At 40.3% G+C, this 25,532-nt stretch overlaps 1 long non-coding RNA gene across 5 annotated transcripts; it reads right to left on the bottom strand.

The window, feature by feature from the left end:
- Window positions 1-21,287: 21,287 nt before the first annotated feature.
- On the bottom strand, window positions 21,288-25,122 carry LOC124661438. 5 transcript variants are annotated; one of them, XR_006990194.1, is made up of 5 exons: window positions 23,980-25,122; window positions 23,706-23,831; window positions 22,477-22,757; window positions 22,186-22,333; window positions 21,288-21,525 (listed from the first exon to the last, which is right to left on the bottom strand). It is a non-coding gene; the product is annotated as an uncharacterized LOC124661438 (long non-coding RNA). The 5 variants fall into 5 exon arrangements; XR_006990195.1 differs by having other exon boundaries at window positions 22,477-22,570; window positions 22,673-22,757; window positions 23,706-25,122; XR_006990196.1 differs by having other exon boundaries at window positions 22,477-22,570; window positions 22,647-22,757; window positions 23,706-25,122.
- Between the last annotated feature and the right edge of the window lie 410 nt (window positions 25,123-25,532).

Genomic DNA, 25,532 nt, shown 5'->3' on the forward strand with positions numbered 1-25,532 from the left:
CTGAGCAACGTAAGATTTTTGTAAAAATCGATTTCTGTACTGCTGTCAGGTTTTGGCAGATTTCTGCCATCTCGCTTTTCTGTGTTTCTTTTAGTTTGCTATTTCTTGCTTTCACTTTGTTTCTTTCCCAAAACACAAAAAAACCAAAAACATTTCTGTTATTTCTCTTCATCATTTGTTTATCTTGGTTTCTTGCATTTGTTTCGCTTTATTTGCTATTGCTAGTTTGCTATAAGAAAACCCAAAAAGATTTTGCTTTGTTTGCTTGTTTCCTTTTGTTCTTATTCTCAAATTCGAAAACACCAAAAATATTTGCTGTTCTTCTTTGGTTTGTAAAGTTCATTATGAGTTCAATGGTCTTCGGTGGCTGGAGCGTGGTTTTCATTTCATATTATCCAAGCTACACAAGTGAAAAGGCAATAATGACGATCTACGACAATCTGATTGTGGTGAGAGGCTGGTATGAACTCTATTTGTTTTCATTTCTGTACATATACTCATCCATGTGAGCATGCTTAGTTGGTTCATGTGAGGTATATGTCATTTAAGAAAGTTTAGTAGTTCATGATCTCTCATGTTTAGCTCCAATTTATTAATATGAGTAGCATGTCATGGATGTTTGCTTGCATTGTTTTATTCATAGATAGGTATGATATTGTGGTATCCTCCTCTGAATAATTCATTTATATTGACTTGGCACATGCTCACGCATGCATAAGACTGAACAAGAGTCAATTAAGCCTCAATGATTTACATTGCTTCAGAGTTCTTGTATCACTTTTATGCCTCGCTTAATTTATTTTGCCGCAAGCATGATTATGACAAGTCATCGCTCTCTTGATTTGTCGCTCCCTAGTCTTTTGCTAGCCTTCACTTGTACTGAGCGGGAACGCTGCTCGTGCCTCCAAACACATGAAAACCAAGTTATTCCAGAGTGTCCACCATAAATACCTATGCATGGCATTTCAAACCATTCCAAATAAATTCTCATGCGCTACCTTTAAAACCTTCAAAATGCTTCTCAATTTGTGTTTATGTTTCATAGCTCATGAGGAAGTATGTGGTGTTTAGCTTTCAACCTTGTCATTTACTTTTGACGGACTCTCATATGGAATAGTGGCACATCCGCTTATCCAATAATTTTGCAAAAAGAGCTGGCAATGGGATTCCCGGATCCCGAATTAATTAACTTAAATAGACACTCCTCCATGGTTTGTGATTGTTGGACGGCACCCGAAGGATTCGGTTAGCCATGGCTTGTGTAAGCAAAGGTTGGGGGGAGTGTCATCATCATAATAAAACTAAACTAAAAAGGCACTCCTTCATGGTACGTGACTGTTGGCAGGCACCCGAGGATTCGGTTAGCCATGGTTTGTGTAAGAAAGGTTGGAAGGAGTGCCACATAAAAATGCAAATAATTCATGGGAGCCGCTCTTGAAAGTCCGGTTGGCGAGGTAGTTGGTGTACCCATTACCATTCGTTGACAACAACAAACACCTCTCAAAATAATTTTACTCCTGCTTTACAAATGAAAAGCTCTAGCGCATGCTAATCCCCGCTTCCCTCTGCGAAGGGTCAATCTTTTACTTTTATGTTGTGTCTCCATCCTTTCTTTGAGCACTTTCTTGAGAGCACAACTGTCATTCTTAGTGTAATATGCTTGTCTCAAAATATGATTGATTGTGGTATAACTTTGATGCCTTTATCTTTGACAATCACTACTTCTAGTCTTTCTATGAACTCCAGAGGTGCCCGGGCATTTATGTTTTGCCAATCAAATACGAGCAAGCGAGATACCACTTTATCATACTCTCTTATGAACATTGCAATCCCGCTTACATACATGATTCATGATGCTTATTATTAATTGTTGGTACCTCTTCATGATTGACATAGCTGTTAGATGATCTTATTTGCATGTACCTTATTATGAACTCGCTTAAGTATTAGCCATATCATGAGAATATATACATCATATGAGCAAATGTGTTCGTGAAAGTTCTTTTATCGCTCGCTTGTTAACCGAATTGCTTGAGGACAAGCAATAAGCTAAGCTTGGGGGAGTTGATACGTCCAAAACGTATCTACTTTCCCGAACACTTTTGCTATTGTTTTGCCTCTAATTTGTGTATTTTGGATGCAACTAACACGGACTAACGCTGTTTTCAGCAGAACCGTTCGGTGTCTCGTTTTTGTGCGTAAATCCAACTTTCGGGAAAACCTCGGGATTTTGACGAAAGGGCCTATTTTCCCGAATACCGACGGAGCCGTAAGGACAAGTAAGGTGGAGGCCCGAGGGCCCCACACCATAGGGCGGCGCGGCCCGTGGGGGCCCGCGCGGCCATGTGGTGTGGCCCCTCGGCTGGCCTCCAACGCCCCCCTTCGGACTACTTATTCGTCTCGACCTAAAAACGCACGGGGGAGAAGTCGAAGTCGCCAGAAACCCTCCAGAACGCCGCCACATCGCGAAACTCCGCCTCGGGTGCCAGAAGTCTCCGTTCTGGCACTCCACCGGGACGGGGAATTGGAGGAGATCATCACCGCCATCACCGCCAACGCCTCTCCATCAACCAGCAATGTTTCCCCCATCCATGTGTGAGTAATTCCCCCGCTGTAGGACGAAGGGGATGGTAGGGATTGGATGAGATTGGTCATGTAATAGCATAAGATTGTTAGGGCATAGTGCCTAGTATCCGTAGATGTTACTTTTATGATATTGTTGCAACTTGTTATGCTTAATGCTTGTCACTAGGGCCCGAGTGTCATGATCTCAGATCTGAACATGTTATTGATTCATGAAGATATTCGTTGTTTATGATCTTACCTGCAAGTTGTATACACATGTCGCTGTCCGGAACCAATGGCCCCGAAGTGACAGAAATCGGGACAACCGGAGGGGATGGTAGTGATGTGAGGATCACATGTGTTCACGGAGTGTTAATGCTTTGCTCCGGTACTCTATTAAAAGGAGTACCTTAATATCCAGTAGTTTCCCTTGAGGCCCTAGCTGCCACCGGCCGGTAGGACAAAAGATGTTGTGCAAGTTTCTCATTGCGAGCACGTACGACTATAATTGGAACACATGCCTATTGATTGATTAGTACTTGGATACCGTTTTATTATTATCTGCAAATGCCCCTGCTTTGACTGTTACATGAGTTTCTCTCATCCATGCAACACCCGTTATCCGTCCCCGTGCCTACAGTATTTTAATCCCGCCGTTTACTAAAATCTCTACTCGCTGTCTTTGTTACTCTGCTGCTGTTATTTCACTACTGCTATCGCTATAAAACTCAGTTACTACCGATAAACTCCTGCGAGCAAGTCTCGTTTCCAGGTGCAGCTGAATTGACAACTCCGCTGTTAAGGCTTTCAAGTATTCTTTGTCTCCCCTTGTGTCGAATCAATAAATTGGGTAATACTTCCCTCGAAGACTGTTGCGATCCCCTATACTTGTGGGTCATCAGAACTCAACAAGAAGCAAGCAATTTATTGCATAATATTGCTAATAATACTGCTGCATGGGATCTTCATAAAGGTAACCAACCTCGTTTGAATATGAATATGCATGTGTAGAGAATTTCTCTACTATTAAATTGTTTGAAGAACTAAAGAATAGGTTTGGTCTTGATCCTTTTATATTTGTAGAATTTCTAAATCTTTTCTAACCATTTGAATGTTCCTAATAAGGGATTTAAAGTTTATACTAAACCTCTTAAGAATTCTCCATATATTGCTGAAGTTGAGAAACAGGTACAACAAACATCCTCTGCTAACATAGAAGAATATGTGAAATCCCCTCCATATCCAAATAGAGTGAAGGAAAATTTACTCACCACTATTGCAAATAATAGTGCTAGAAGATGTCATGAACCATATGAACAAATTGACATGAAGCACCAAATTTAGGCCATCAAGGAATTAAATGAAGAAACTCGTGTGATGTTTATTTATGTGAAGATTCCACTAAGGTAATTCAAGGTAATACTTCTAAAGTTGGTAAACATATTATATCTTGTGCTATTGGAACTTGATGCTATCATGGTCTATGTGATATTATAGCAAGTATAAGTGTGATACCATATTCTCTATATCTTGAAATCAAGCTTGACATTGATCCCATACATATGGAAGAAACATTTATAAATACAACTTGCTAATAAAGAGTATATTTTTCCTCTGATCTTGGTATGGTTAATTAAATATGTTGAAGTATTACTAGGAAAGATTAAGTAACCCGCTGATTTTATTGTACTTGGTTGCTCCCAAGATGCATTTTGTCCTATTATATTAGGTAGACATTTCTTACATACAGTTGGTGGTGAAATTGATTTGCCGAAAGAGCGGGTGTTTATTAAATGTGTTGGATGATATGTTGCAAACGTATCTATAATTTTTGATGCTCCATGCTTGTTTTACACCAATTTCTATATGTTTTGTTTACACTTCGTAGCACTTTTATGCATTTTCTGGAACTAACCTATTGACAAGATGCCACAGTGCCAGTCCTGTTTTCTGCTGTTTCTGTATTTCAAAAAAGTTGTACAGGAAATATTCTCGGAATTGTACGAAACGAAAGTCGAAGTTCCTATTTTACTGTAACGAAGACGGAGTCCAGAGGAGAGACGAAGAAGTGCCAGGAGGCGGCCACACCATGCCTAGGCGCGGGCCACCCCTGGACACGCCTATGGGTGGTGTGCGCCCCTCGGGCGCCCACCGGCCTCGCCCTTCCGCCTATATATTCATCTGTTCGGGAAAAACCTAAATACCCGAGCCTCCATCCACGAAAAGTTCCATCGACCCTAGCTCGGGAGGGTTCTGAAGCTCTTCCCGGCACCCTGCCGGAGAGGGAGATCATCATCGGAGGCCTCTACATCACCATGCCCGCCTCCGAAGTGATGCGTGAGTAGTTCATCTCTGGACTACGGGTCCATAGCAGTAGCTGGATGGTTGTCTTATCCAATCTATGCTTCATGTTTAGATCTTGTGAGCTGCCTATCATGATCAAGATCATCTTTATGTAATGCTACATGTTGTGTTTGCTGGGATCCGATGAATATTGAATGCTATAGTTGAGATTGATTATATACTTACCATATGTTATTTGTGATCTTGCAAGCTCTCCTTTGCTAGTAGATGCTCTGGCCAAGTATGTGTTTGTGACTCCAAGAGGGAGTATTTATGCTCGATAGTGGGTTCATGCCTCTAGAAATCTGGAAGAGTGACAATAACTTCTAAGATTGTAGATGTGCTACTGCTACTAAGGAGAAAACAACAATGCTTTATCCAGAATAATTATATTGTTTACTTTACACACTTTACTTAAGGCAATAATCTGTTGCTTGCAACTTAATACTGAAAGGGGTGCGGATGCTAACCGGAAGGTGGATTATTAGTCATAGACGCGGTTGGATTACGGGTCTATGTATCTTGTTGTAATGTCCAAATGAATTTCATAGTAATCATCTTGTCATGTATGGTCTTTATTTAGTTAATTGCCCAGTTGTAATTTGTTCACCCATCATGTTATTTATCTTTATGGAGAGACACCTCTAGTGAATTGTCGGCCCCGATCCTTTCTTTTACACTGCAAATACGTGTTCTTGTTATTGCCAACTCCACTGCAACAACTCTTTTCTTGCACCCACCCTGGTGATTTATTTCTCCTACTGGTGGATTAAGCCTTGGTTTCTTACTAAGGAAAAACTTGCTACTGTGCTCATCATACCTTCCTCTTGGGGTTTCCCAACTGTGTGCTTTGCACAACATCACTGGAGAAAGGTTAGAGTTTAATTTTTCAAAGTTTACTTATAAGCATTTAGAAAAAGAAGTTTTTCAAAAAGATATAGTGGAAACTCTTGCTTCTGTGGCAGTTGCTTCATCGGACGCGGTGGAATGATATGTACTTAATAAAGAGGAGCCATTTAGTAATGAAGAAAGAGAGGCATTAGAACACATTTATCTTAACAGCCACCACAATTGATTGCATATTCCACCTGATAATCTAGGAGTTTTACCACCACCTAAATTGGATCCTAGCTTTGAATTAAAACCTTTGCCTGAAGATATGAAATATGCATTCCTTGATGAGAAAAATATTTATCATGTTATTATTAGTTATAATATTTAAGGTGACGAAGAAACAAAATTACTTGAAGTATTGCGTGCTCATAGGTCAGCTATTGGCTATTGTCTTGATCATCTTAAAGGTACAAGTCCAGCTTTATGCATGCATAAGATTAATTTGGAAGAAGATGCAAAGCTCGTTGTTGATTACCAACGCCTCCTTCATCCAAAAATGAAAGAAGTGGTAAGAAAAGAGGTAATTAAACTCATTGTAGCCTATTATTTATCTTATATATGATAATAAATGGGTAAATCTTGTTCATTGTGTGCCGAAGAAAGGTGGAACCACTATCGTTCCAAATGAAGAAAATGAACTTGCTATTGCTCAGCGTACTATTATTGGTTATAGAATGTGCATTGATTTTAGAAAGTTAAATAAATCTACTCGTAAAGATAATTATCCTCTGTCATATATTGATCAGATGCTAGAAAGATTATCTAAGCTTTCAGACTTTTGCTATCTTGATGGTTATTCTGGTTTCTCTCAAATTCATATGCTCAAAGATGATCAAGAAAAGACTACTTGTACTTGTCCCTTAGGTACATTTGCTTATATAAGAATGCCATTTGGTTTATGCAATGCTCCTGCTACTTTTCAAAGATGCATGAATGCTATATTTGCTAATCATATTGAAAACAGTATGAAAGTATTTATGGATGATTTCTGTGTGTATGGTACCTTTTCCTATTCAATATTAACAAAGTTTTGCAGCGGTGTGAGGATCAACACCTAGTCCTAAATTGCGAGATGTGCCATTTTATGGTGACAGAAGGTGTAGTCCTTGGACATCGAGTTTCAGGAAGCTAAAGGCATAGAAGCGGACCGCGTGAAGATAGAAGCCATAGAGAAGCTACCATAACCGCGAGGTATTAAAGGTCTAAGAAGCTTCCTTGGGCATGCTGGTTTTTATAGAAGATTCATTAAAGACTTTTCAAAAATGTCAAAGCCTCTAACTAATCTTTTTTTAAAGGATGTTCCATTCTTTTTAATGATGATTGTATGGAGTCTTTTAATGTTTTAAAGAATGCTTTTATAAATGCTCATATAATTCAATCCCTAATTCATTGGAATTTACTTTTTGAGATTATTTGTGATGCAAGTGATTATACGGTTGGTGTTGTGTTGGGACAAAGAGTTGATAAGAAGCTTAATGTTATATATTATGCTAGTAAAACTCTTGATGGCTCCCAAAGAAACTATGCTACTACTGAAAAAGAATTTTTAGCTATGATATTTGCACGCGATAAGTTTAGATCTTGCACAGTGGATTCGGAAGTTCTAGTACGTTTTGATAACTCTGCTATTAAATATCTTACGAATAGGGCATATTCTAAGCCTAGATTATTAGATGGGTTTTATTACTTCAAGAATTTGATTTGCATAATGTTGATAGGAAAGGTGAGGATAATCATGTAGTTGATCATTTATCTAGAATGGAAAATATACCTATAGATCACAATCCTATTAATGATAGCTTTGCTAATGAATAACTCCTAAACATTAATGCATCAAGTACTAGAGTAGCTTCTCCATGGTTTGCTGATTATGCTAATTTTATTATTGAAATACCACCTCACTTTATTTATCAACCACGAAAGAAATTCTTCTATGATCTTAGACATTATTTCTGGGATGATCCATTTCTTTATAAGAAGAGTGTAGATGGTATTATTAGATGTTGTGTACCTGAGTTTGAACAACAAAGCATTTTTAAAGACTGACATGATAGTCCTTAAGGAGGCGACCATGCGGGAGACCGCACAGCTGCAAAGGTATTACAATCTGCTTTTTATTGGCCTACTTTATTTAAAGATTGTGCTACTTATGTTAAGGCTTGTGATAAATGTCAACGTGTGGGAAATATCGGTAAGAGAAATGAAATGCCTATGAATTATACACTACCTCTTGAACCATTTGATGTGTGGGGATTTGACTTTATGGGACCTTTTCCTTCCTCCACATCAAAGCATACTCACATTTTCGTTGCAGTGGACTATGTTACTAAGTGGGTGGAAAAAATTCCTACAAAAAGTGCTTACCATGCTACTGCAATGAAAATGTTAAATGACATCATCTTTCCAAGGTTTGGAGTACCTAGATTTTTAATTACTGATGGTGGTTCTCACTTTATTCATCAAGTTTTTGGAAAAACTTTGGCTAAATAAAGATTTAATCATAGAGTAGCATCTCCATATCACCCACAAACTAGTGGTCAAGTTGAATTGAGTAATAGGGAAATAAAACTTATATTGGAAAAGACAGTTAATAAAGCTAGATCTGATTGGCCAACTAAAATTAATGATGCTTTATGGGTTTATAGAAATTCTTTCAAAAATCCTATGGGGATATCTCCTTATAGAATGGTCTATGGAAAAGCATGTCATCTACCAGTAGAATTAGAACACAAAGCTAGATGGGATGTTAATCAACTCAACTATGATTTTAAAAGTGCGGGAGCGAAAAGAATCCTAGACTTAAGCTTATTAGATGAATGGAGAAGTGAAGCATAGGAGAGTGCTAGGCTATTCAAACAAAAAGTTAAAATTTGGCATGACAAAAAGATAAATAGGAAGGAATTCAAATTAGGATCAAGTATTATTGTTTAACTTCTGTTTCAAGTTCTCTGAAGGTAAGTTAGCATCCAGATGGCAAGGTCCATAAGTTGTGTAGGAGGTGTATCGTTCCGGAGCCATCCGTCTTTACGGGGACTACAAAGGTAAACCTCATGTTGCTAATGGACAACTTCTTAAGCATTATATTCCAGGTGAAAAGTTCATAGGAAAGGTGGAGGAGTTAAATCTCCATTGTCCGGAAGCCATAATTTCCAAGAATTATCCTCTGCCAAATACCAAAACCCAATAAAAGTCGAGATCAGGTACGTAGCGATCTCGGAATCTTTTCATATTTTAGGACAATTACTTTTTGCAAAATAAGAAGGTTTCGCGAAATATTTGGGCGAAACGGAGTCACGATGGGCAAAAGATCCCAGGTGGCGCGCCCTACATGTCTAGGCGCGCCACACGAGGTCTTTTGGGCCTCGGACTCCCTTTTCGCCTCCATTTCGACTCCAACTCTTCGTTTTTACCTTAAAAACATCAATATATACCCCATTCGCCGATCTAATCATGCATCAAGTCTTTTTCGAGCGAACATTGTTTTCTGCCATGTCTTTCAGATTTGTCTCCACCACAAATCTTTGTTATGTCTTCGGGAGACTCCTACTAATTCCACTCCATGCAAGATGATGATGATGAGCTCGATGGGCTCAGCCCTACATCTATGTGGAGGAGGACAAGGAGGAAGGACCCCTTCAAATATGAAGATGAAGAGGTGGAGGAGGAAGAGAAGGAAGAAGAAGAAGAAGATGATGATGATGATGATGATGATGATGACGAAGAAGAAGAAGAAGAAGAGGAAGAAGACAACAAGCACATCACCAACGCTAGAGACAAGGGGAAGCTTCCACTACCTCTCATACATGTGGCTACTGCAAGAGTTGTTCCTCTTCCTCAAGGGATGGAGCGCAACGCTCGCACATGCACAGGTGGAGGAGTCCCTATACACTCTTTATCTTCCAAGAATCTTGTTACAAACCTTCTCCGCAGGGAAAACACGAAGGTCTCAGCCAAGGATCTTCCAGGACAGTGGGATCATCATATCCCCAAAAGTAAGAGAGGGTCGACACGGGAGTGGAAGCCTAGCAAGGAGAAGCTTTGGGAGGATCTTGCCAAGATTTCTAGGCAATTCAAGCAAGCCTATAACCTCATGATGGCCTTGCTTTAGAATCTTCATGACCTTCAAGATCCTAAGGAGCCAGAGAGGAAGAAAAATAAATTAGATCTTCATCAACACTCAAGCTTGGGGCAGTTATATCAAGTCTTTTATGCTTTTTAGTTTTTCATATCTTTCTAGTCGTGATCTTTAGTTCGGTTTTTTGCTCTCATCTAGTAGCTACCAAGTATATCATAGTTTGGAAAGCTCTTAGAGCATTATAATCTATCTTTGGTCAAGTGGTTTTAATGAAATTTGAAGTATGGTGTCATCCATGTTCTTTTGTTTGGAGATTTATGGGTAACACTCATGCAGATGTGCATCCCGTATGTAAAAGTTTCAATTACAACTTGTCTTGAGAATGTTGGACAAGCATAGAACTTATGAAGTAAAGCTTACAACAAAGGAAATATCCATGCAAAGCTATATTCAGAAATATAAGAAAAAAAGAAACTATCTTGAAGTTTTTGTGGAGATGTGGTCTTGGAGAGTAAATAGTTAGGAATAGATGATGACAAGGGGGCATGAGATACTCTTGTGCTACTTGGTAATCAACGGGTAAACTGATTGTCATGGATATTTCAATACATATGCTTAAAACAAGTTTGTGAATGAAAAGGTCGGCACCCAAGGATTTGGTTAGCCATGGAAAGTGAAAGACAAAGGTGCATGTAAAGCATATGATATGACTGAAAGATCCATGAATAAGGTTTATACTTGTTACTAGGGGGTAAGACTATTAACTGATCCCATTAAAAACATGGCAAAGTGTTTGACAAAGTCGAACTTCATGCTTATCTTGTTGTTGAACAAATTCTCTTCTTGTAACTACTTACTCTATGAGAGTTTATCTTTAGTACAAAGGCAAGACAGAAGAAAAGGAAAAGCTGGTAAAAAGCCAAGCAAATTGAAATGCTCTATGTTAGTAGGTGTAAGGGTATTTTACCCTTATCCATTATTTTGGTTACAATGACACCGTAGCTAGAATAATCGGACTAATACATGCCTACAAGATTATTCTCATGTATTAGTCTAACAGGCATAATGGCGTATCAATGGAACAAGAAGGTGAAGGGAGACCCCCCACTTCAAACAAAAGAAGGGAAGCTCAGGCCGACGTACGGTCCGGCGGCACCGGGTGCCACACCGGCTGGTCCGACGCAGACCAGCCCTGGCACCGGTGCACACCGGGTACATTCGAGGGTGTCTGGCTCGATTGCCTGGTGCCCGCTGATGGCGTGTAACTCACACGTTCGTTGGGAACCCCAAGAGGAAGGTATGATGCGCACAGCAGCAAGTTTTCCCTCAGGAAGAAACCAAGGTTTATCGAACCAGGAGGAGCCAAGAAGCACGTTGAAGGTTGATGGCGGCGGGATGTAGTGCGGCGCAACACCAGGGATCCGGCGCCAACGTGGAACCTGCACAACACAACCAAAGTACTTTGCCCCAACGAAACAGTGAGGTTGTCAATCTCACCGGCTTGCTGTAACAAAGGATTAACCGTATTGTGTGGAAGATGATTGTTTGCAAGAAAACAGTAGAAACAAGTATTGCAAAGCAGATTTGTATTTCAAGTATAAAAGAATGGACCGGGGTCCACAGTTCACTAGAGGTGTCTCTCCCATAAGATAAAAGCATGTTGGGTGAACAAATTACAGTCGGGCAATTGACAAATAGAGAGAGCATAACAATGCACATACATGTCATGATAAGTATAGTGAGATTTAATTGGGCATTACGACAAAGTACATAGACCGCCATCCAACTGCATCTATGCCTAAAAGTCCACCTTCAGGTTATCATCCGAACCCCTTCCAGTATTAAGTTGCAGAACAACAGACAATTGCATTAAGTATGGTGCGTAATGTAATCAACAACTACATCCTTAGACATAGCATCAATGTTTTATCCCTAGTGGCAACAGCACAACACAACCTTAGAACTTTACTCGTCATCGTCCCGGTATCAATGGAGGCATGAACCCACTATCGAGCATAAATACTCCCTCTTGGAGTTAAGAGCAAAAACTTGGCCGAGCCTCTACTAATAACGGAGAGCATGCAAGATCATAAACAACACATAGGTAATAACTTGATAATTAACATAACATAGTATTCTCTATCCATCGGATCCCGACAAACACAACATATAGTATTACGGATAGATGATCTTGATCATGTTAGGCAGCTCACAAGATCCAACAATGAAGCACAATGAGGAGAAGACAACCATCTAGCTACTGCTATGGACCCATAGTCCAGGGGTGAACTACTCACTCATCACTCCGGAGGCGACCATGGCGGTGAGGAGTCTTCCGGGAGATGAATCCCCTCTCCGGCAGGGTGCCGGAGGAGATCTCCGGAATCCCCGAGATGGGATTGGCGGCGGCGGCGTCTCGGAAGGTTTTCCGTATCGTGGCTCTCGGTGCATCGGGGGTTTCGCGACGGAGGCTTTAAGTAGGCGGAAGGGCAACGTGGGGGCCACACGAGGGCCCCACACCATAGGTCGGCGCGGCCGGGGCACTGGGCCGCGCCGCCCTATGGTGGCGGCGCCTCGTGGCCCCACTTCGACTCCTCTTCGGTCTTACGGAAGCTTCGTGGCAAAATAGGACCCTGGGCGGTGATTTCGTCCAATTCCGAGCATATTTCGTTACTAGGATTTCTGAAACCAAAAACAGTGAGAAAACGAGCAAGCGGCTCTTCGGCATCTTGTTAATAGGTTAGTTCCGGAAAATGCACGAATATGACATAAAGTGTGCATAAAACATGTAGATATCATCAATAATGTGGCATGGAACATAAGAAATTATCGATACGTCGGAGACGTATCAGCATCCCCAAGCTTAGTTACGCTCGTCCGAGCGAGGTAAAACGATAACAAAGATAATTTACGAAGTGACATGCCATCATAACCTTGATCATACTATTTGTAAACATATGTAATGAATGCAGCGATCAAAACAATGGTAATGACATGAGTAAACAAGTGAATCATAAAGCAAAGACTTTTCATGAATAGTACTTCAAGACAAGCATCAATAAGTCTTGCATAAGAGTTAACTCATAAAGCAATAAATCAAAGTAAAGGTATTGAAGCAACACAAAGGAAGATTAAGTTTCAGCGGTTGCTTTCAACTTGTAACATGTATATCTCATGGATAATTGTCAACATAGAGTAATATAACAAGTTCAATATGCAAGTATGTAGGAATCAATGCATAGTTCACACAAGTGTTTGCTTCTTGAGGTGGAGAGAAAAAGGTGAACTGACTCAACATAAAAGTAAAAAGAATGGTCCTTCAAAGAGGAAAGCATCGATTGCTATATTTGTGCTAGAGCTTTTATTTTGAAAACATGAAACAATTTTGTCAACGGTAGTAATAAAGCATATGAGTTATGTAAATTATATCTTACAAGTTGCAAGCCTCATGCATAGTATACTAATAGTGCCCGCACCTTGTCCTAATTAGCTTGGACTACCGGATCATCGCAATACACATGTTTTAACCAAGTGTCACAATGGGGTACCTCCATGCCGCTCGTACAAAGGTCTAAGGAGAAAGCTCGCATTTTGGATTTCTCGCTTTTGATTATTCTCAACTTAGACATCCATACTGGGACAACATGGACAACAGATAATAGACTCCTCTTAAATGCATAAGCATGTGGCAACAATTATTATTCTCATATGAGATTGAGGATATATGTCCAAAACTGAAACTTCCACCATGAATCATGGCTTTAGTTAGCGGCCCAATGTTCTTCTCTAACAATATGTATGCTCCAACCATTAAGGTGGTAGATCTCTCTTACTTCGGACAAGACGGACATGCATAGCAACTCACATGATATTCAACAAAGAATAGTTGATGGCGTCCCCGTAAAACATGGTTATCGCACAACAAGCAACTTAATAAGAGATAAAGTGCATAAGTACATATTCAATACTACAATAGTTTTTAAGCTATTTGTCCCATGAGCTATATATTGCAAAGGCGAATGATGGAATTTTAAAGGTAGCACTCAAGCAATTTACTTTGGAATGGCGGATAAATACCATGTAGTAGGTAGGTATGGTGGACACAAATGGCATAGTGGTTGGCTCAAGAATTTTGGATGCATGAGAAGTATTCCCTCTCGATACAAGGTTTAGGCTAGCAAGGTTATTTGAAACAAACACAAGGATGAACGGTGCAGCAAAACTCACATAAAAGACATATTATAAACATTATAAGACTCTACACCGTCTTCCTTGTTGTTCAAACTCAATACTAGATATTATCTAGACTCTAGAGAAACCAAATATGCAAACCAAATTAGCAAGCTCTAAGTATTTCTTCATTAATGGGTGCAAAGTATATGATGCAAGAGCTTAAACATGAGCACAACAATTGCCAAGTATCAAATTATCCAAGACATTTTAGAATTACTACATGTAGCATTTTCCAATTCCAACCATATAACAATTTAACGAAGAAGAAACTTCGCCATGAATACTATGAGTAAAGCCTAAGGACATACTTGTCCATATGCTACAGCGGAGCGTGTCTCTCTCCCATACGGTGAATGCTAGGATCCATTTTATTCAAACAAAACAAAAACAAAAACAAACCGACGCTCCAAGCAAAGTGCATAAGATGTGGCCGAATAAAAATATAGTTTCGGGGAGGAACCCGATAATGTTGTCGATGAAGAAGGGGATGCCTTGGGCATCCCCAAGCTTAGACGCTTGAGTCTTCTTAGAATATGCAGGGGTGAACCACCGGGGCATCCCCAAGCTTAGAGCTTTCACTCTCCTTGATCATATTGTATCATACTCCTCTCTTGATCCTTGAAAACTTCCTCCACACCAAACTCGAAACAACTCATTAGAGGGTTAGTGCACAATAAAAATTAACATGTTCAGAGGTGACACAATCATTCTTAACACTTCTGGACATTGCATAAAGCTACTGGACATTAATGGATCAAAGAAATTCATCCAACATAGCAAAAGAGGCAATGCGAAATAAAAGGCAGAATCTGTCAAAACAGAACAGTCCGTAAAGATGGATTTTATCGAGGCACCAGACTTGATCAAATGAAAATGCCCAAATTGAATGAAAGTTGCGTACATATCTGAGGATCATGCACGTAAATTGGCTTAATTTTCTGAGCTACCTACAGGGAGGCAGGTCGAAATTCGTGACAGCAAAGAAATCTGAAACTGCGCAGTAATCCAAATCTAGTACTTACTTTACTATCAAAGACTTTACTTGGCACAACAAAACTCAAAACTAAGATAAGGAGAGGTTGCTACAGTAGTAAACAACTTCCAAGACTCAAATATAAAACAAAAATACTGTAGTAAAAACATGAGTTGTCTCCCATAAGCGCTTTTCTTTAACGCCTTTCAGCTAGGCGCGAAAGTGTATATCAAGTAACATCAAGAGATGAAGCATCAACATCATAATTTGTTCTAATAATAGAATCATAAGGTAACTTCATTCTCTTTCTAGGGAAGTGTTCCATACCTTTCTTGAGAGGAAATTGATATTTAATATTACCTTCCTTCATATCAATGGTAGCACCAACGGTTCGAAGAAAAGGTCTTCCCAATATAATGGGGCAAGATGCATTGCATTCAATATCCAAGACAACAAAATCAACGGGGACAAGGTTATTGTTAACCATAATATGAACATTATCAACTCTCCCCAAAGGTTTCTTTTTAGCATTATCAGCGAGATTAACATCCGGATAACGAGCTTTTCAATGGTGGCAAGTCAAGCATATCATAGACTTTTTTAGGCATAACGGAAATACTTGCACCAAGATCACATAAAGCATTACAATCAAAATCTTTGACCCTCATTTTAATGATGGGCTCCCAACCATCCTCTAGCTTTCTAGGAATAGAAGTTTCAAGTTTTAGTCTCTCTTCTCTAGCTTTTATGAGAGCATTTTGTAATATGTTTTGTGAAAGCCAAGTTTACAGCGCTAGCGTTGGGACTCTTAGCAAGTTTTTGTAAGAACTTTATAACTTCAGAGATGTGGCAATCATCAAAATCTAAATCATTACAATCTAAAGCAATGGGATTATCATCCCCAAGGTTGGAAAAAATTTCAGCAGTTTTATCACACGCAGTTTCAGCAGTTTTAGCAGTTTCAGGTAATTTTGCGCGCTTTGCACTAGGAGTAGTAACATTGCCAACACCAATTATTTTACCATTGATAGTAGGAGGTGCAGCAACATGTGGAGCATTAGCATTGCTAGTGGTGGTAATAGTCCAAACTTTAGCTACATTTTTCTCTTTAGCTAGTTTTTCATTTTCTTCTCTATCCCACCTAGCACGCAATTCAGCCATTAATCTTATATTCTCATTAATTCTAACTTGGATGGAATTTGCTGTAGTAACAATTTTATTTTCAATATCCCTATTAGGCATAACTTTCGATTTCAAAAGATCAACATCGGAGGCAAGACTATCAACCTTAGAAGCGAGAATATCAATTTTATTGAGCTTTTCCTCAACAGATTTGTTAAAGGCAGTTTGTGTACTAATAAATTCTTTAAGCATAGCTTCAAGTCCAGGGGGTGTATTCCTATTATTGTTGTAAGAATTCCCATAAGAATTAGCATAACCGTTACCATTATTATAAGGATATGGCCTATAGTTATTACTAGAATTGTTCCGATAAGCATTGTTGTTGAAATTATTATTTTTAATGAAGTTTACATCAGCATGTTCTTCTTGGGCAACCAATGAAGCTAACGGAACATTATTAGGATCAACATTAGTCCTATCATTCACAAGCATAGACATAATAGAATCAATCTTATCATTAAAGGAAGAGGATTCTTCGACAGAATTTACCTTCTTACCTTGTGGAGCTCTTTCCGTGTGCCATTCAGAGTAATTAACCATCATATCATCAAGAAGCTTTGTAGCCGCCCCCAAGGTGATGGACATAAAGGTACCTCCAGCAGCTGAATCCAATAAATTCCGCGAAGAAAAATTTAGTCCTGCATAGAAGGTTTGGATGATCATCCAAGTAGTCAGCCCATGGGTTGGGCAATTTTTAACCAAAGATTTCATTCTTTCCCAAGCTTGAGCAACATGTTCATTATCCAATTGTTTAAAATTCATTATGCTATTCCTCAAAGATATAATTTTAGCAGGGGGATAATATCTACCAATAAAAGCATCCTTGCATTTAGTCCATGAATCAATACTATTCTTAGGCGAGAGATAGCAACCAATCTTTAGCTCTTCCTCTTAATGAGAAAGGAAACAATTTTAATTTTATAATGTCACCATCTACATCCTTATACTTTTGCATTTCACACAATTCAACAAAATTATTGAGATGGGCAGCAAGCATCATCGGAACTAACACCGTAAAATTGCTCTCTCATAACAAGATTCAGTAATGCAGGTTTAATTTCAAAGAATTCTGCTATAGTAGCAGGTGGAGCAATAGGTGTGCATAGGAAATCATTATTATTTGTGGTTGTGATGTCACACAACTTAGTATTTTCAGGAGTGGCCATTTTAGTAGTAGTAAATAAAGCAAACTAGATAAAGTAAATGCAAGTAAACTAATTTTTTTGTGTTTTTGATATAGAGTGCAAGACAGTAAATAAAGTAAAGCTAGCAACTAATTTTTTTGTGTTTTGATATAATGCAGCAAACAAAGTAGTAAATAAAATAGAGCAAGACAAAAACAAAGTAAAGAGTTTGGGAAGTGGAGACTCCCCTTGCAGCGTGTCTTGATCTCCCCGGCAACGGCGCCAGAAAAAGAGCTTGATGGCGTGTAACTCACACGTTCGTTGGGAACCCCAAGAGGAAGGTATGATGCGCACAACAACAAGTTTTCCCTCAGAAAGAAACCAAGGTTTATCGAACCAGGAGGAGCCAAGAAGCACGTTGAAGGTTGATGGCGGCGGGATGTAGTGCGGCGCAACACCAGGGATTCCGGCGCCAACGTGGAACCCGCACAACACAACCAAAGTACTTTGCCCCAACGAAACAGTGAGGTTGTCAATCTCACCGGCTTGCTGTAACAAAGGATTAACCGTATTGTGTGGAAGATGATTGTTTGCAAGAAAACAAGTAAAACAAGTAATGCAGCAGATTTGTATTTCAAGTATAAAAGAATGGACCGGGGTCCACAGTTCACTAGAGGTGTCTCTCCCATAAGATAAAAGCATGTTGGGTGAACAAATTACAGTCGGACAATTGACAAATAGAGAGAGCATAACAATGCACATACATGTCATGATAAGTATAGTGAGATTTAATTGGGCATTACGACAAAGTACATAGACCGCCATCCAACTGCATCTACTAGATTTAATTGTGCGCCTTGGCGCACGATCCCGTGAAAATCGTAGGCTACTTTTCAATTCTGACCGCTTCTCTGTTTTTTTTCTGATATAAATAGTGTTCCCTACCTACTTCATTTTCATAAAAAAAAACCATATCTGGCTGAAGCAATGAAAAAAAAAAGCAAGCGGTCTAAAAGAGAGACATGACCTCTCGAAAAAAAAGAGACAGCAGAAGGTAAAACGATAGAGAAGAAGGGGACGGCTCCAATCTGTTGGTCTGTACTGTGTGTGTGTGCGATGATGGGGCTATGCCGCTGATCCAGATCGAGAAGAAGGTCGTGTAGGTAGGCTGCATAGAAGATGCTCCATTCTGTTGGCATGCGCGGTGATGGGGCTCTGACACTGGTCAAGATCCATCACTGAAGAGGAGCTGGTCAGCGGCAAGCAGTCGCAGGGGACGGAGAGCCACATGGGGTGAATTGAGCTGATTTGCTTTCAACTGGTATTTTCCTTTTTCTTGAGTTACTAAAAGCGAATTTCCTTTGCATATGTGAGCTGATATCTGAATTCTTTTTCTTAGTTAGAGTACTGCGATGTCTTAATTTTATTTCCGGTTTGCTTGATATACTGAGTTTTGTCACATGAATAAGCTAAAATTTTCCTTTTCTCCGTGTCCACATGAATAAGCTAAAGGTGAAAAAAAGCAAAAAATAAATAAATACAGAGAGGCAATGGCCCATTACTAAGTGAACTGGTTACAGGGATCACAAATGGTTCTAAGACAGATAAGATATGGGATAGTATTCGGTGCTACACAAAGCAACACAAAGCATAGGAAAGAAACTACGGGTTGTACCATAACATAGAACCAGCTGGTAACAGAAAGCATGCACAATGTAGCAGTAATGCAATCGTCTCCGTAATGCACCAACTACTGTAGGTTGCTTAAGCAATGAATATTTGTAGCTGACATTTGCAGATATCTAAGTTAATTCCCTGGGTATAGCCCTGCTTCTGCAATGGAGTTCAAGTAATTAGACCTTATTTTGTGCAAACCAATAAAAATAAGTGCATTACCACTCGAAAAAAGTAATTAGTGCATTGGTTAGAACTCGCCACATAAAGAAAACACACCATCTAGAAGTGCATCAGCTGGCACAACCACTTCAAGTAGTGGACATTTATATTTAACATCCTGAGAGAGGTTTGGGTCAAATCCATAAGATACAACGGGAGCATTTTGATGTGCACCGTAGCTGGTATGGCTTCAATGGAAACACACCATGTATATATTAACTAACACATCTAGAAGCGACCAATCATCTCCCATGCTGATTGATAATGGACACTGAAAAACAAAACAATGCAAGTGAATATTAACTGATAGAACATAGAAAGTGAAAATAGAATAATATGCAAGGGAGAAACCTATGTATTAACCAAAGCATCTAGAGATGACCAAGCACCTCTCAGTACACAATATTTCTTGTCTCCGTGGTCGGTACCCGGGACTCATCAAGTGCAATTACTCGGAAAACACCGCGGTAACCACGGCCCCCATAGCATATGTGTCTGCGCTATCATCAAATACAGTACTACACGCACTACACATGCTTCACATGCTCGAAATTTTAATCAGCATGTAGTACAACTCACCTAACAATGGATGGAAAGAAAATCCCTCATCGGCTAGCAATAGTTCTACAGTGGCAGCAAAGAAATCTCCCTGAATAGATGCGTTGTAAGGGTACCATGAAAAATTCCAATGAAAATATTGCTCCTATACAAAACCCCATTTGCAGCTATAGTATTTGACGAACTGCTTCGACTGAATAGGATCTCAATATGCCATACAATGATTTGAGGAAGAACAGAGTAAATGTAAGCTATTTGTTCCAATGCACCAAATAGTATTTACGCAATTTGATGGCCGAGAATCGACTAATTGTGGAGCAGCCATTTCTGGCAAAATTGACCTTATTGTATATTCCAAAGCTGCAAAAGGAAGGAAATGTATTAAAAAAAGGAAACCATTATGATTGTTGGATCTGGCTATAGCAGCTAGGCTATAGCAGCTACAGTAGAGTGGTTTAGTACACATCAAAACACAAAAATAAATTGATGTAAATATATCTTCTCTAGACATAGGTAACAAAGCACCAATGTCAACTCACTGACGATACATATCATGTAAATAAGAAAAGTTTTCAAAAAATAAGAAATGTTTTCAAAATAAGCAAAAGCAGTGCCAAATATGAATCTCTATGTGCATGCTAGGAAAGAAAAAAATGACAAAGGCCCGTGCCTGGCTGTAGTAATGGCATGCATGCTCCTATCAGATCAATTCTAGAGCCAAAGATAGATGCAGGTAACAACATAGCAGGCAAGAGGACTGAGGCTAATTACTCCAAAGACACCTGCGATACTGAAGTCAATTACTCCAAAGACACACCTCCTAATCTTGTGCCTCTATAGTAGTATATGATTAGACTTGTGCTGAATGTTTATTAGGAAGTGGAAACACAAACAATTACATGGCTACCTTTTGAGACAAATTTTACTGTGGAATAGATTTATTAACAGAACTCAAGTCTCTGAATTCAGCCCTTCATTCCAGTGTTGAACCGTAGAATTTTCATGGGTACAACTTTCCGTTTCTAATTTACAAAAACCTATGCAATTGGTTTGTGCAGGTCCTGTTCATACAAAAAGGAAGGATCAACATCAAGGGGCTGGAGGTACTATATTTTGGCATAAGCGAGTTTACATATCTAATATTACACAATTAACATAATTAAATACCTTGATTGAAAATGCAGATGACTTGGGGATTATTTTCAGGTCTTGCAAGATTATTTTACAGGAAGTTATTAAAAAACTTAGTGGAAGTAGATTAGCTGTTAGGAACTAAATGTAGCTACTAAATGTTTTTATTTATGGATCAAGGTATCAGTGCAATGCAAAAGGATATGGCATCTGTTAGGAACATGAAAGAGAGACAATCGGAAAGAATTCAATAGTTGGAAAATGGTTGGACCATGTTATTGCAAGCTATGGAATTTATGCAGGAAGTCTGTCTAAGGTATGCATGGAGCTGCCCCTGTTATGTTTCCTAAATACAATTGTTCTAAAAATATTAACCAATTTCAAATAGATCAAACTTTGTTAAAATCTAAATATATATCATCTATGAAACAATCCAATCAATTGCTAAACTGTTTAATGTACGCATATCTCGCTTACCTGTTGTAGGAGACATTTAGTACATTACTTCTTCAGTCTATTCATCTATTGTACAGTAGTTATAATCCTTCAGGCTGATGTTCATGTGGGTAAAAATAGATTAGTAATACCAATCCAGTTTTGAAGTTGTAAACACTACTATGAAGACAAAAAACAAATAAGTATCCAAACTATCCCGAAGTAGCAATAAATGTGTAAAAATCACACCGAATCCAGAAAACAACTCAACCTCACCGCCCATCCTTTTCACTCAGGAGTCTTCACTTTAGTAGCAGTGTAGATTTAAATGTAAAATGGTTTGATTTTCTACCAACTTAAAAACACGCCCATCCTTTTTCACCCATGAGTCTTCACTTCAGTAGCCGTGTAGATCTAATATATCATTGTCTGAAGCTAGAAAAAAATACGGAAGCAACCAATAGGAACCAAACTAAAAACTGAAGGTAGAAACGCTCCCTAAGAGAAAGATGGTGTGAGGCAAGGACAGGTACACATAGCACATATGCATAAGGGAAAGGGAACAAAAATAAGCAAGCACATGACATAGCACTCCCACCAATAGGATGGTGACCTTTCGAGGAACATTGGTAAAGAGTGATGAAAATGATCTTCTGGTGTTATTTAAGGCTCAATATACTACTTGGACAACACATTTGAAATCAACAAACAACATTTAGTTAGAGCAATGGAGGCTGAATGTGACAAGAAACATAGGTTGGGATGGAACAACGCACCTTCTAGGCACTAGCAACGGGTGCGGAGGCGAGGTGACTCTGAGCGGCAGCGACGGCACATCAGAGGGCACCAACACTGTAGCTCTGTTTGCAACCGGCGCTCATTCTTCTCCTTCTTCATCGAGCGACGATTCTGTGGTCCTCCTTCCTGGTTAAGACATGGAGAGATAAATTATTGTGAGGATGGAGAGCACAAGAAAACAGGGAGCAAATGGGAGAGACATCTGAATTTCACCCAGCCCTCGCGGTGCGTTTGGATGACCAATAGAACATACATATATAGACACACACCTCATGTTTCCAGATATCCAGCTCAATTAGCTCAGCAGCAGTAGATTTTCGTAGAAGTGAAATATTTTGTACAGCATCGATCCTATTATGTAACCTATAGACATGAAGCAGGAAAAATCAGGTTTAGTTACAGGGACCACAAACCTATCATCTACTGAGACAAATCTAACCCCATGAAGACATATGTAACAACTACATTGTCTTCAGCTCGTTGTTCTCAGAAAGATCCTCATTGATGTACTAATGGCACGGGTGCAACCGACCACTCTGTCCCCTATGACCTGTGAACAAAAGAATGAAAAGTCTCTCAAAAATGCAATAAATGAAGCATGTTTGGTCATGTGACTGCTGTACAAATAAACTCCTGCTAAGTAAGTAAAGATGAAATAGGAACAGACTATAAGCATGGATAACTTGGTTGACATATTGTATTGTAGACCTTTATATGTACATAGTTGCAGGTCGCAATTTAAACAAACCGTACCATAGAATTAAAATCAAACAAAGATCAACTACGACTAATAATATACCTTCTAGGTGTTTGACACAGCTCATTTTCCCTCATCTACATGAAGTAGCACTTGCATAGTTGCATGATTTGAAAACAAAGGAGAAATTGATATTAATTGTACATCAAGGTTACAAATATCATGGAAACGATGTTTTCAACAGCTAATACAACCAAGCTATCGCACCATCACCCTCTGCCTCTCTATATCATCTCAGTTCAATGTGAGTTCAGATCTAGAATATAGAGAAGGGAGGCAAAGGACAATTACCTAAATAACTTAGGCTAGAGAGGTGTATTGCTTGGATACATGAAAATCCAAATTTTATTCAGTATAGGACGGAAACATGTATTGCAAAAAAAAAATCAACCACAAACAAATTACCCTATGGAAGTCAATTTGATTCAAAATTTCAAACTGGCTGCTCGCATAACTACTACATGGCTTTATATTTAGTACCCCTGGATACCGTGCAGACATTTCCTTTTATCTATCCTTCAACCATATAATTAATGGACAATCTTGTCAGGAGAAGTGCTGGCATCTACAGTAGCAGATTTGCTTGATGCTATTAAGCTTATCTTTTCTTACAACGGTGAAACAAACTATGAATATTTCTGTTTGAACAATTGGCTATTATCAACCATTACATTTTTATAGGAGATATCGACCAGTACAATCAGCTTAGGCGTGAGAAGGAACAAGCAAGCACATACATACCATCTCTGCAATGCTGTGGTGGTCTGTGGCCTCGCCCCTCCTAGACCTCATATGAGTGTACCCTGCTACTGCCCCTCATCCACCTTGCCAGATAAGATAAGTATAGTGAAACAACCAATCATATGCCTAACAATGAGAGAATCAGGTCTGTTAAACTACTATAAATAAAACAAGTTATTGATAGTATTGTACTAAACATCAACATACATTCTCCTGAAGGTTCTAAAGATTGTACTGAAAATGCAGAGACGAAAAGATTGGACATCGCATATACCTCGCCGAAATCTCACCGAAGGGAGAAGAGTGGTTGGATTTCCAGGCCTACTTGACCTATGGGGGCAAATGCGGCGGTGCATCAGGGATGAGACATACTCTGGTACATGTGAATCAGTGGCCAGGAATGCACCAAATTGATTTAAACAGGAAACGGGATCCAGAGAGAGACACGGTAAACCTGCATGTCCCGGATGAAGTGGAGGATGGTGGCCTACATCCTCAGAGACGATGAAGAGGAGGCAAAGATGGAGGGCAAGGACGACGACCTTCTCCTCCTCGTCGGTCTGCAGAGCCATGTTCTCTGAGGGGAAGATGACGGCGCTGCTGTGCCGCCGGAGAAGACGTGGGGACCGGCGGCGCCTACTCCTTCCCAGCGCCGAAGAGAAGGATCTTGATCCGCCGCCCTGCCCTCCTCTTGCCACCACACACAAGTTCATGCCCAGCTGAACCGCTCCTCCCATAGCGCGGCGGCGTGCTGCGACGGGGACGAGGGCGGGAAGGCGCGCCGTTGGAAAAATCAACAGAGGCGGTGGCCTACCTCTGGACCTTGGCGGCGCAAGCAGCGGGTGGTGCTGCTCCAGGCGATGCGAGCGGCGCGCGAGATGGCGGCGGGAGGGGGCGGGCGCGAGGGAAGAGGAGAGAACAGATGCTGCGGTAGGGTTTGGCAAGGAGCTCTTCTTTTGTCTCACCTATAACTGCTCGCGGCCAATCACAGGGCCGCAGATCGGAGGAGGTCCGTCTACAACGCGCTCGCCACCGTCGGCCCCTCCTCCCGGCGACAACAGGACGAGCGGCGGCGGTGCGGTACTCCTACCGGCCGGCGGCGCGAAAGGCGGCGGCGGAGTGAGAGGAGATGGCATGGGGAGCGGCGGCTGGTTCCGGAGAGGGACGTGTGGAGGCAGAGGGGCGGTGCGGGGAGAGAAGGAGAGGGAGAGAGGCGTGCGGCGGCGGGGATGCGGGCGCGAGGGGAGAGGATTGGGGAGGAGACGGGCAGAGGAAGGGATTGGGGAGCGATTGGGGGCGTGGCGATTGGTGGAGATCGGGCCGAGCGGGCCTTTTCACGACCCATGGATAAAAAGTGGGTCTGCGGGAGGGCCTCAGCGCCCTGAACGGAACAACGGCTGAGATCGCGCCACGTCAGCTCGATCGGACGGCCGAAAATCCAAAGCGCTGTGAGAGCTCCATGGGGGTGCAGCAATCATACCGTGAGATTGTTCAGTCAGATTGTCAGCAAGTTGTTGATCCCTTCAAACTGGTGATTTTCCCTCAACTGCAGCAGTAGCACTATTTGATGATATCTATGTCCAAGCGTCAACATTCTCTAGATGTGAGTTTACTTTTTGTAATAGGGAAGCCAACTATGTTGCTGATCGGTTATCGAGAGAGACGGAATCACTACCGAATGTCTGGGTTGATGATCCGCCGAGCTTTATTATTTCGATGTTAATTGACGATGTAACTATTATTTAATCAATAAAGCTCACAGCAGGACGGAGTCCTACTGTTTCCCTAAAAAAAGGATATGTTGCGTTTACCTGGTGGAGTACCGAA

The sequence above is a fragment of the Lolium rigidum genome, chromosome 6 (assembly GCF_022539505.1).
Source record: "Lolium rigidum isolate FL_2022 chromosome 6, APGP_CSIRO_Lrig_0.1, whole genome shotgun sequence".
NCBI classification, from domain to species: domain Eukaryota; kingdom Viridiplantae; phylum Streptophyta; class Magnoliopsida; order Poales; family Poaceae; genus Lolium; species Lolium rigidum.